This window comes from Ovis aries, chromosome 3 (assembly GCF_016772045.2).
Source record: "Ovis aries strain OAR_USU_Benz2616 breed Rambouillet chromosome 3, ARS-UI_Ramb_v3.0, whole genome shotgun sequence".
Classification (NCBI taxonomy): domain Eukaryota; kingdom Metazoa; phylum Chordata; class Mammalia; order Artiodactyla; family Bovidae; genus Ovis; species Ovis aries.
In genome coordinates this window covers 23,330,783-23,341,873 of record NC_056056.1, presented here as the reverse complement: position 1 = coordinate 23,341,873, position 11,091 = coordinate 23,330,783, and the positions used below count along the sequence as shown (strand labels likewise).

Sequence of the window (11,091 nt, the reverse complement as noted above, 5' to 3'; positions counted from 1 at the left end):
TGTACAGCAAAGTGAATCAGTTATACATAAGCATGTATCCACTGTTCTTTTAGATTCCTTTCCCATATAGGCCATTACAGAGTGCTTAGAAGATTTCCCTGTGCTCTATAGTAGGTCTGTGTTAGTTATTTATTTCATATATTGTATATATAGTATGCATATGTTGTATAATGTATATATGTTGATCTCAATCTCCCAATTTAGTTGTCCCCCCTTACCCTTAAGAACCCTTACAAGTAAGTTCATTTGTACCCTTTTTTTAGATTCCACATATAACTGATATTATATTTGTCTTTTTCTGTCTGACTGACTTCACTCTGTATGACAATCTCTAGGTCTATCCATGTTGCTGCAAATGGCATTTATTTTGTTCTTTTTATGGCTGAGTAATAGTCCACTGTAAATATGTAACACATCTTTATCCATTCGCCTGCTGATGCACATTTAGGTTGCTTCCCTGTCCTAGCTCTTGTAAACAGTGCTGCCGTGAACATTGGGGTGCATATATCTTTTCAAATTATGTTTTTCTCTCGGTATATGCCTATGAGTGGAATTGCCGTGTCATCGGTAGTTCTATTTTTAGTTTTGTAAGGAAGCTCCATACTGTTCTCCATAATCGCTGTACCAATTTACATTCCCATCAACAGTGTAGGAAGGTTCTTTTTTCTCCAAACCCTGTCTAGCAAATTAAATTTTAAAAGCACAACAGATTAAAAAATTTAAAATGTGAAGAACTGTCTCAGAGATTACAAAATCCATTACCTTATATTTGCATATTTATAAACTTGTGACTGGGTGAACACATGTCTAGGGCTGCCACTCCCTTTGGGCTTTGAAAGAGGCCAGTTCGAGGGAGGAGCCCTGAAACTTCGTTAGTTTCACAGTGTATTAGTTATCTATTGCTCTGTAACTGATCATGCCTCCACCGCCACATTTAGCTGCCTAAAACAACAAATAGTTGTTATCTCACAGTTTCTGAGAATCTGTAGCAGTACGTTGCAAAGCCTTTTTGAATCCTGGACCATGAGATTCCAAAACCTGTATTCTTAAACTGCTACAGCTCCCAACACTCCCAGCTCACTCATACCTCCCAGCTTTGTGCAAATTTGCTTTCTCTGCCTGGAACATTCCTGTCCTTTCTCCTCTTTCTACCTGGCAAACTTACCAGCACTCAGCCTAATTCCTGACTCCTCTGTGGATCCTTATTAATTTCTCTGGAGTAACCGATGATTTCCTTCCTCTGAACTCCTATAAAACCCTGCCTTTCCCCCATTTAGCAAAGTTCTCAAAGGCTTTCAGTTGTTTAGCTGTCTGAAATACTGAGTATAAGTTGCTTGAATCCAAGGACCTTTTTTTTTTTTTTTTCCTGTTCTCAAATTCACAGTAGTTGGCAAAGCCCTGACATGAGGTCGACCCCAGTAAATGTCTGTTTTGTGCGCAAATGGATTATCGGGGACTAGGAGAGACAGGGCTCATTTCTAAGGCCATATACCTATGCCATTTCTGGGTGATCCGCATTTAGTTAACGATCACAGCAAATCACTGAGGCCACAGGGACGCCGATGAAATCTGCTTCATCTGGAGAAAGGCACTGGGCCATGTTAACCCCCAGTAAACCAGTCACCACATGCTCCCTACTTTACATGGGTAGCAACCACATTTGGTAGATGGATCCTGTTCTCAGAACCTCTTTATATAAAACCTGTAATATATGAAAACTCTGTCAGTCTTGGTGCAGGGCTTTCTGCTGCACCATGGATTCACTGGACTTGCTCACATCAGGCACTGGGGTCTCAGGTGGCAGAATCAACCATCAGTTCGCCTGTGTGTTAGGAGAATCCAGCTGGCTCTTATTCCCCAAGAGTACTCATCTTTTCCAGGTGCACACACTTTACTTTAATAGTTTTCTTTTTTCTTTAAATTGAAATCCTATATGCAGGACTATGTGACCCTGGAGCATAGTAAGAACACAAAAGGAAAACTCCAAACATTTATCCTCAGGTACCCTTTGCCTTGGGCAGAAGGATCTGCTTGCTTCTCCTGAATCCACGCCATTTCCTGCACACCTATTCTTTCTCATACATTTCTCTTGCTCCTCACTGCTTGGGAGAATTCTAACACATTTCCTCATAGGAATTCTCTGCATAATCACGTGGAAGATTAACGCAGATTCAACCACTTGCATGGTGTCCTCTCTGATCATTACTGCTTTTTTCCCTTTTGGGATTCCAATGGTATTTGCTGTTTGGTGCTTAGTCTAAGCCTCCCTTCTCACACTTTGACGTGTATGCACATCACCTGGGGGCTTCGGTGGAAGTTGGGTTCTGATTCAGCAATCCGAATGGGGCCTGAGAGTCTGCATTTCTAACAAGCTTCCTTGCTGCTGGTTCCTAAACCACACTTTGAATAACAAGGGTTGAGACTACTTGGTTTTTAAAATATTTGTTTATTTATTTTTATTATTGGAGTGTAATGGCTTTGCAGTATTATGTTAATTTCTGCTGTACAGCAAAGTGAATCAGCTATATGTACACATATTATCCCCTCTCTCTTAGACCTCTCTTGCACCCCATATCCCACCCTTGAGATCATCACAGAGCACCGAGCTGAGCTCCCTGTGATCTACAGCACCCTCCCACTTAGTTTTGAGTGTTTTCCTCCCTCTCACCCTTCTTCCCTTCCTCTTCTTTCCATTTTCTGTAACTATTTACCAGGCCTCTTCCAGATTTTATACTTAGTGCACAAGCTGTCATTTTAGAGGTAAAACTCATAATAGCTTTATTTATATTTTTATTTTACTTATATATTTCAACTTTTACTTATATTTAGATTGAAAGGTATTTTTTCTTTAAGCTTGAACCAATTGTACCCACCAGAAGGCCCACAATTGCTTGTAATAGCAAGGTGGTATTTTTAGAGAAGAGCTCCCATGCTGAAATCAACAAATCTAGGCTCCACGCCCAGTTCTTGCTTCACTGATTACACATGAGATTTAAGCCTGTTCCTTAGTCTCTGAACCTCAGTGTGATCACCTGAGGAGCAGGAATAATAATCCTTGAGTCCAGTGAGATGCTGGAATGAGGGAGTGGTTGGAGACATCGCTTGTTTGCAGGGTGTCTGGCACTATGTTTTGCTCCCCTGACCCTGAGGCATGTTCATTTCCTTTCTGCCTGCTTGGGACTGACTGGCTTTGGACATCCAGGGCTTTAAGTTCTGGGTAGGTTGGTCAGAGCATCAGAGAAGCAGTGCCTTGTGGAGGCTTGGTTTCCTTCTGCTCTGGTTCTGATTTTGAATCTTTGGTTGAAAGATTTCATAGTTTGCTGGCAAATGTTTACTTTACTGTTGTTTTTAAATTTCATTTGAGGCAATGCTTTGAATTATCATTTGAAGTTCTGAGGAAAGAGGGTCGATGCTGTAATTAAGGTTTAAGAAAAACTGTGCCTTATGTATCATAAAAAAAGTAAAAGCCAGTATATTTTTATTGCTTGTTTATTTGCCACTCAAATATGATGCAATTTCAACTTCTTAAAAAATAATTCTACTGTTAGCTTGGTTTTGTTTTTCATTTAAAAAGAATGAAATAATCTGGAAAACTTTAAAGCTCAGAGAGCTGTAGTAGGACATGGAATTGGACCTTGGTCTGCTATAGAAAAGCAGAACTGAGTTTTAGTCCTGATTTTTTAATGCTTGCTGTGAGATCTTTATAAAAATCACTTTTAATCTAGGCTCTGTTTCCTCACTATAAAATGAATGGGTCAGACTAAATGACTGTAAGATCCTTTTCTGCTCTTAAAAAATGGCAAATTCTTATTCTTTTTCATTTAGTTACAAATAATGGGGAAATGAAAACTTAAGTAAAACAATTTCATTTTAAGTTTTACACATGAATATTGTAAATGAGATTATAGAAAGAAATGTTTAAAATGCTTAGAGAACACTTGCAAGTAATTTGAAATCCTTGAATAGTATGGATTTAGATATAAAAAAATTGATTGGCTAATTGCAAACCTTTCTTAACTACTCATTAATGCGACCTGTGGAACATGCTTTGCTTAAATTGCATCCCTGTAGATTCTTGACAGGAATAAAAGTATACTTTGCAAAAAAAAAAAAAATCCTATTACAATTTATGTTTGTTTTGCTAATTCAGCTTGTGTCTGGGCAGTGTTGTGATTATGAGCACAGGCTCTGGTTCCAGATGCTAGGGTCCAGCCCTGGCTCTGTTACTTACAGCCTGTGTGACCTTGGGTAAGTCACTCAGCCTCTCTGTACAAGAAGCATGACAACTGTATACCTGCCCCCCTGCACCCCACCCCCCACCATAGGTTAATGATGAAGGTTAATGCGGTATTATATTTAGAAGTTTGCCTGGTATCAGTTCAGTTCAGTCGTTCAGTCATGTCCGATTCTTTGCAACCCATGGATTGCAGCATGGCAGGCTTCCCTGTCCATCACCAACTCCCGGAGCTTGCTCAAACTCATGTTGATCGAGTTGGTGATGCCATCCAACCATCTCACCCTCTGTTGTCCCCTTCTCCTCCTGCCTTCAATCTTTCCCAGCATTAGGGTCTTTTCAGTGAGTCAGTTCTTCGCATCAGGTGGCCAAAGTATTGGAGTTTCAGCTTCAGCATCAGTCCTTTCAATGAATATTCAGGACTGATTTCCTTTAGGATGGACTGGTTGGATCTCTTTGCAGTCCAAGGGACTCTCAAGAGTCTTCTCCAACACCACAGTTCAAAAGCATCAATTCTTTGGCACTCAGCTTTCTTCATAGAAAACATTTTGTCTTTATTAAACATTTGCCTGGTATGTTTGATAATTGGTGTGTTATTACGATGGCTTCATTTTAGTGATTTGCTTTAGGTATGATCTATAATCTTAAACTACAATTTTATATTTATAATTGAGCTTTTAGTCTTGAAATGTCCATTGCCTATTCAAGGTACTCATGTTGTTGAAATTTTCTTTGGGAAGTCACACGTGATGGGAACAAGAAAGTGGCATAGATTTGCTAGCTTCCCTGATGGCTCAGGTGGTAAAGCGTCTGCCTACAATGCAGGAGACCCAGGTTCAATCCCTGTGTCAGGAAGATCTCCTGGAGAAGGAAATGGCAACCCACTCAAGTATTCTTGCCTGGAAAATCCCATGGACAGAGGAGTCTGGTAGGCTATAGTCCATGAGGTTGCAAAGAGTCGGACATGACTGAGTGACTTCACTCACTTACTCACTCCTTAATAAGATAGTGAGTTGGATTAGATTGCTAGATTTGGTTTGCTTAATTGGGGATTTACAGCCTTTGGGGGCTGATGTCTATTTAAGAGGTGTGTGCAAAATAATGTGTGTAGGTACAGTTTTCTGGGGGTAAAGATCTGTTTGCTTTTGTTGTTCAGTTGCTAAGTCACGTGTGACTCTTTGTGACCTCATAGACTACAGCACACCATGCTCCTCTGTCCTTCACTATCTCCTGAAGTTTGCTCAAATACCATTCAATGTGTTCTCAGATGAATCCATGAAGGGTTAAGAGCTTCCTGTCTCAAGGATCTTCAGTGCCCCTTTTAACTCTACAGTCCCACAGCTACAAGACATTAGAATTTGGGTGAAATCACTTGGGAACAGGGTTTCTGGGAAAACAGAACTGAAGCCATTTCCTGGTGAGATAGAAAACTGCTGTTTTTGACAGTTCCTTCTGGCAACAGTAAGAACAGGAAAAAAAAAAATAGAGTACAAAGTTTCAGCTGACAGATGACCCAGTTTGTCCCTCTTTTTCAGTGAGATAAATACTACATACTCAGTTCTTTGGAAAATTTGTATTATTGTGAGGGTCGTTACTCAAGTTAGACCTGTTATATATATTATATGGGCTTCCTACGGGGCACTAGTGGTAAAGAACCCATGCCAATGCAGGAGACATAAGAGGCTCAGCTCAATCCCTGAGTCAGGAGGATCCCCTGGAGAAGGAAATGGCAACCATCTCCAGTATTCTTGCCTGGGAAATCCCATGGACAGAGGAGCCTGGTGGAATACAGCCGAGTTGGACACAACTGAAGCAACTTAGCACACGCACACATATCTATGTTATACATATAATGATTGCATTAATATTTAGGGCTTCATTCTCGACGTTGCTAACAAGATATAAGTGTGCACATTTTTTACTTGAGTCTTACCTCTAATCACTCTATATTAATCAGGTAAATTCCTCTTGATAGACTGTGCTGTGACCAAATCCTTTCCTTGTGGAAGGATCTGAGAAGAGAGATTGGGCAGATCAGAGTTGGGTTCTGGACTTGGGAAAATTGCAAGGAATCTGACACTCAATAAATTGGGGGCTGGAATAGTAGATAAGACTCTTTGAAGGAGATTCAAGAGAACTACAGGCACTGGTGAATCCAACCATTTCCTGCTTTTCTTCTTAAACGTTTCTGAAGAGTTCTTTGAATTGAGATTTTTAAAAAGCAGCAAGAAATAGGTAGAGAACTCACTCAAGATATTTATCATCTATAATTATTAAACTGCACATGCATATTTAAAGAAAACATCTATTTCTGCTTTATTGACTATGCCAAAGCCTTTGACTCTCTGGATCACAATAAACTGTGGAAAATTCTGAAAGAGATGGGAATACCAGACCACCTGACCTGCCTCTTGAGACATCTATATGCAGGCCAGGAAGCAACAGTTAGAACTGGACATAGACTGATTCCAAATAGGAAAAGTAGTACGTCAAGGCTGTATATTGTCACCCTGCTTATTTAACTTCTACGTACAGTACATCATGAGAAACACTGGGCTGAAAGAAGCACAAGCTGGAATCAAGATTGCCGGGAGAAATATCAATCACCTCAGATATGCAGATGACACCACCCTTATGGCAGAAAGTGAAGAGGAACTAAAGAGCCTCTTGATGAAACTGAAAGACGAGAGTGAAAAAGTTGGCATAAAGCTCAACATTCAGAAAACTAAGATCATGGCATCTGGTCCCATCACTTCATGGCAAATAGGTGGGGAAACAGTGGAAACAGTGTCAGACTTTATTTTTGGGGCTCCAAAATCACTGCAGATGGTGATTGCAGCCATGAAATTTTTTAAAGACGCTTACTCCTTGGAAGGAAAGTTACGACCAACCTAGATAGCATATACAAAAGCAGAGACATTATTTTGCCAACAAAGGTCCATCTAGTCAAGGCTGTGGTCTTTCCAGTGGTCATGTATGGATGTGAGAGTTGGACTGTTAAGAAAGCTGAGTGCTGAAGAATTGATGCTTTTGAACTGTGGTGTTGGAGAAGACTCTTGAGAGTCCCTTGGACTGTAAGGAGATTGGTCCTGGGTGTTCTTTGGAAGGAATGATGCTAAAGCTGAAACTCCAGTACTTTGGCCACCTCATGAGAAGAGTTGACTCATTGGAAACAACTCTGATGCTGGAAGAGATTGGGGGCAGGAGAAGAAGAGGACAACAGAGGATGAGATGGCTGGATGGCATCACTGACTCGATGGAAGTGAGTTTGGGTGAACTCTGGGAGTTGGTGATGGATAGGGAGGCCTGGCGTGCTGCAATTCATGGGGTCGCAAAGAGTCAGACACGACTGAACTGAACTGAACTAGTAACATGTCGTTTTCATTGGAGTATGGCAAAGCTGCTAACTATCCATTTCAGTTGTGTGTCCCACTCTTTGCAACCCCATGGAGTGCAGTATGCCAGGCTTCCCTGTTTATCACCAACTCTCGGAGCTTGCTCAAACTCATGTCCATCGAGCCAGTGATGCCATCCACCCATCTCATCCTAGCTAACATCTCATGTTAATTGTTACACACTCCTTATTGGAAAATTGCCTAGAAAGACATTTGTCTATGATGGGTTCTATCAGGATCTTCTACTTCTTTATCTTGTTTAAATCTTTGAAATTCTCAGTTTCCTCTGTGTCTTGTGTTTCTTCACAATCCATATCAGACTATTTTGGATTAGATGGTAATTTCAGATTCTCCTCCATCTATCTGTCTCTAAGTCTGTCTTTGCCTAGTATAGATACAGAGTTCATTGGATGGCATATATTTTTTTTAACTTTTGCTATTAACATTGCTTTTTTCTGTTTTTGCAAAAGAGCTAACTAGAAATCCTAGAAGTCTTGGAGGATGTGTTGGTCTCTGTGAAAACATGTCAGCCATAAAACTTATCCTTCAGGGCGTTGGAAGTGTTCTATAAGCAGAATAGGATTTGCAGAGAGAGAGAGAGAAAACAACTCTGGTTCAGGCTTTTTCTAGAAAATCTTGTTTCCATTGACTTTTTCATTCAGTCACAAACATGCTCTGAGCACCTAATATGTGTCAGGCACTCAGAGAAGCTGAGGAAACGGAATTGAATAAGAAATGACCCCTGCTCTCAAGGGGCACAGGGTCCATGGGGAAAAAAGACAGTTGTATTTACAGTACAGGGTGAAGATTGTTACAATAGAGAGAGAACCAGGATGCTATGGGAGATGTGATATGATTTATAGCAAGAAAAATGGAAAAGGCGATGGCACCCCACTCCAGTACTCTTGCCTGGAAAATCTCATGGATGGAGGAGCCTGGTGGGAAGAGTCGGACACGGCTGAGCGACTTCACTTTCACTTTTCACTTGCATGCATTGGAGAAGGAAATGGCAACCCACTCCAGTGTTCTTGCCCAGAGAATCCCAGGGACGGGGGAGCCTGGTGGGCTGCCATCTATGGGGTCACACAGAGTCAGACACATCTGAAGCAACTTAGCAGCAGCAGCAGAAGCAGTAAGAAAAAAAAAATATATATATATAGATGTATATTTGGTCTTCATCTTTGTTTCTGGCACAGAGCCTCTAAAATCTTCGGAATTTCCTGAGAGAGTGATCAAGATGTCTTTGAGTTTATGTTAATGAGGTTACTTTTGGAAATCCCTTAGGGAACCTAAGGATGGGGTCTGGTTGCCAGGGGAATTAATCATGTAATTAGAGGTTTGGAGCATTCAGTCCTGGCCTGGACCAATGGAGGTAGGGGAGCTAGAGATTGAGTTCCATCACCAATGGTCAGTGATTTAATCAAGCATGCCTATGGGATGAAGCCTTCCTAAAACCCCAAAGGACAGGGATCAGAGAGCTTCTGGCATCTGGGTTGGTAGATACATGGAGATTTGGGGAGAGTGGCATATCTAGCACGTGTGGAAGCTCCATGCCCTTGTGTATTAATACATGTCTCACCCAGTGCATCTGTTCCACCTGGCTCTTCTTGAGTTATATCCTTTTATAATAAGCCAGTGAAAGTGAAAAAAGTGACAGTGTTACTCACTCAGTCGTGTCCAACTCTTTGTGACTCCATGGGCTGTAGCCCACCAAGCTCCTCTGCCCATGGAATTCTCCAGGCAAGAATACTGGACTGGGTAGCCATTCCCTTCTCCAAGAGATCTTCCCAACCCAGGGACTGAACCTGGATCTCCTGATTCTTTACCATCTGAGCCACCTAAGCTGATAGGCATAAATTAATGTTTTCCTTAGTTTTGTGAGGCGTTTCAGGAAATTAACCAAACTGTAGGAGGGGTCATAGGAACCTCTAATTTATAGCCAATCAGTAATGCAAATAACAATCTGGATTAATGATTGACATCTGAAGTAGGAGGGGAGGTGGGGGGGCATTCTTATAGGATCCAACACTTTTTCTTGGTAGAGTGTGTTAACATTGAGTTAATTGTTTGGGGGTATAGGAAAAAATCTGCACTGAAACAGCACAGAGGAATGGCATAGGGCTGAGCCTAGGCTGTTCAGGAAAAACTCTGTAGAGCTGAACTTGGCCTTAGTCTTGAAGAGTGAGTATGGATTGTTTGGATAAAAAAGAGTAGAATAGGAATGGGCATTCAAGCAAAGGATGTACCTGTTCAAAGACTGAAATATAGAGAAACATTTAAAGTTCACAGGAATACAGGTCTGTGCTTCAGGACCCTAGGGGCAGAGAGTTTTTAATTCTGTGGCCCCTTCCTGAGTGTCACCTCTAGGGACCCTCACGAACTGGCCTTGCTGCTCCAGGACTTACTTTTCTCCACCAGCTGCTTTGTAGGAGTTTGGCTACATTTCATGCTTTTCCTGTAGGGCTTACACTGACACTGTCACAAATAAAAGCAAATGAGGAAACAGCATTTCCTCCTTGTAGTATGTAAAGATTTTCATTCTGGTTCTGTATAGAGGATCTCTATTGTGAGAGGCATGCTGGGAGGAGTGGAAAGAACATGAAAACCAGGGTCAGATGACCTGAGAACAAATCCTTAGTCTTCCGTAATCTAAGTCTGTAAGTCTGGGAAAACCACATAAACATGTTGAGCCTCAGTTCCCTGCCAAATTATGTTTAATAATATTAACTACAGTATAGGGTTATTGAGAAAAGTAGATGAGATGATGAGGCCAGATAAATTTTGGACAATTAGGAAATGCTAACGATGAGTGTTGTTATTATGTATCTTACAAGCACATATGCATTTTCACATTGTAAAAAGTGGTTCAGGACAAAGCTGAGATTTGGGGAGAAAATTACCATGAGGAATTTTTTGGAGGTGAGAAGACAGCTCATTAGACATGAAGTAGGAGATGATTTCAAGTGAGTACCAAGGACTTACAGTGCTGGAGGACAGGGTGAGTGGGTTTTGAGATCTGTCCCATCAAACATATGGAGCCAGGACAAGTGGGGGCCGTGAGAGGCAGTGTGTGTGGGAAGGTGGTGACAGGGTGCTCGGGGGACAGGACGAGTGGGCTACGTGGGTGGGAAATGCAGAGTCTGGAGAAAACAGTAGCATCATGAGCTTATAGATGTGATGAGCAGGAAGTACACCTGATGAATACTCAACCTCACATCCTCATCCCACTGGTGAGGAAATTAGGTTCCTGAGAGGTTGATTTGTCCCTAGTCACAGCCATGGCCAGCTGCAGAGCTGAAATTTAACCTTGGAAATCCAATTCTTTTTTTTTTTCAATTCACTTCAGAGACTCTGCTGCTGCTGCTGCTAAGCTGTTTCAGTCATGTCCGAATCTGTGTGACCCCATGGACTGTAGCCTACCAGGGTCCTCCATCCCTTGGATTTTTCAAGCAAGAGTACTGG

General features: G+C 41.5%; 1 non-coding gene across 1 annotated transcript; it reads left to right on the top strand.

Annotated features, from left to right (window-relative positions):
* The first annotated feature begins 5,017 nt into the window (after window positions 1–5,017).
* On the top strand, window positions 5,018–5,090 carry TRNAC-ACA (transfer RNA cysteine (anticodon ACA)). Its single transcript has one exon. It is a non-coding gene; the product is annotated as a tRNA-Cys (tRNA).
* The last annotated feature ends 6,001 nt before the right edge of the window (window positions 5,091–11,091 follow it).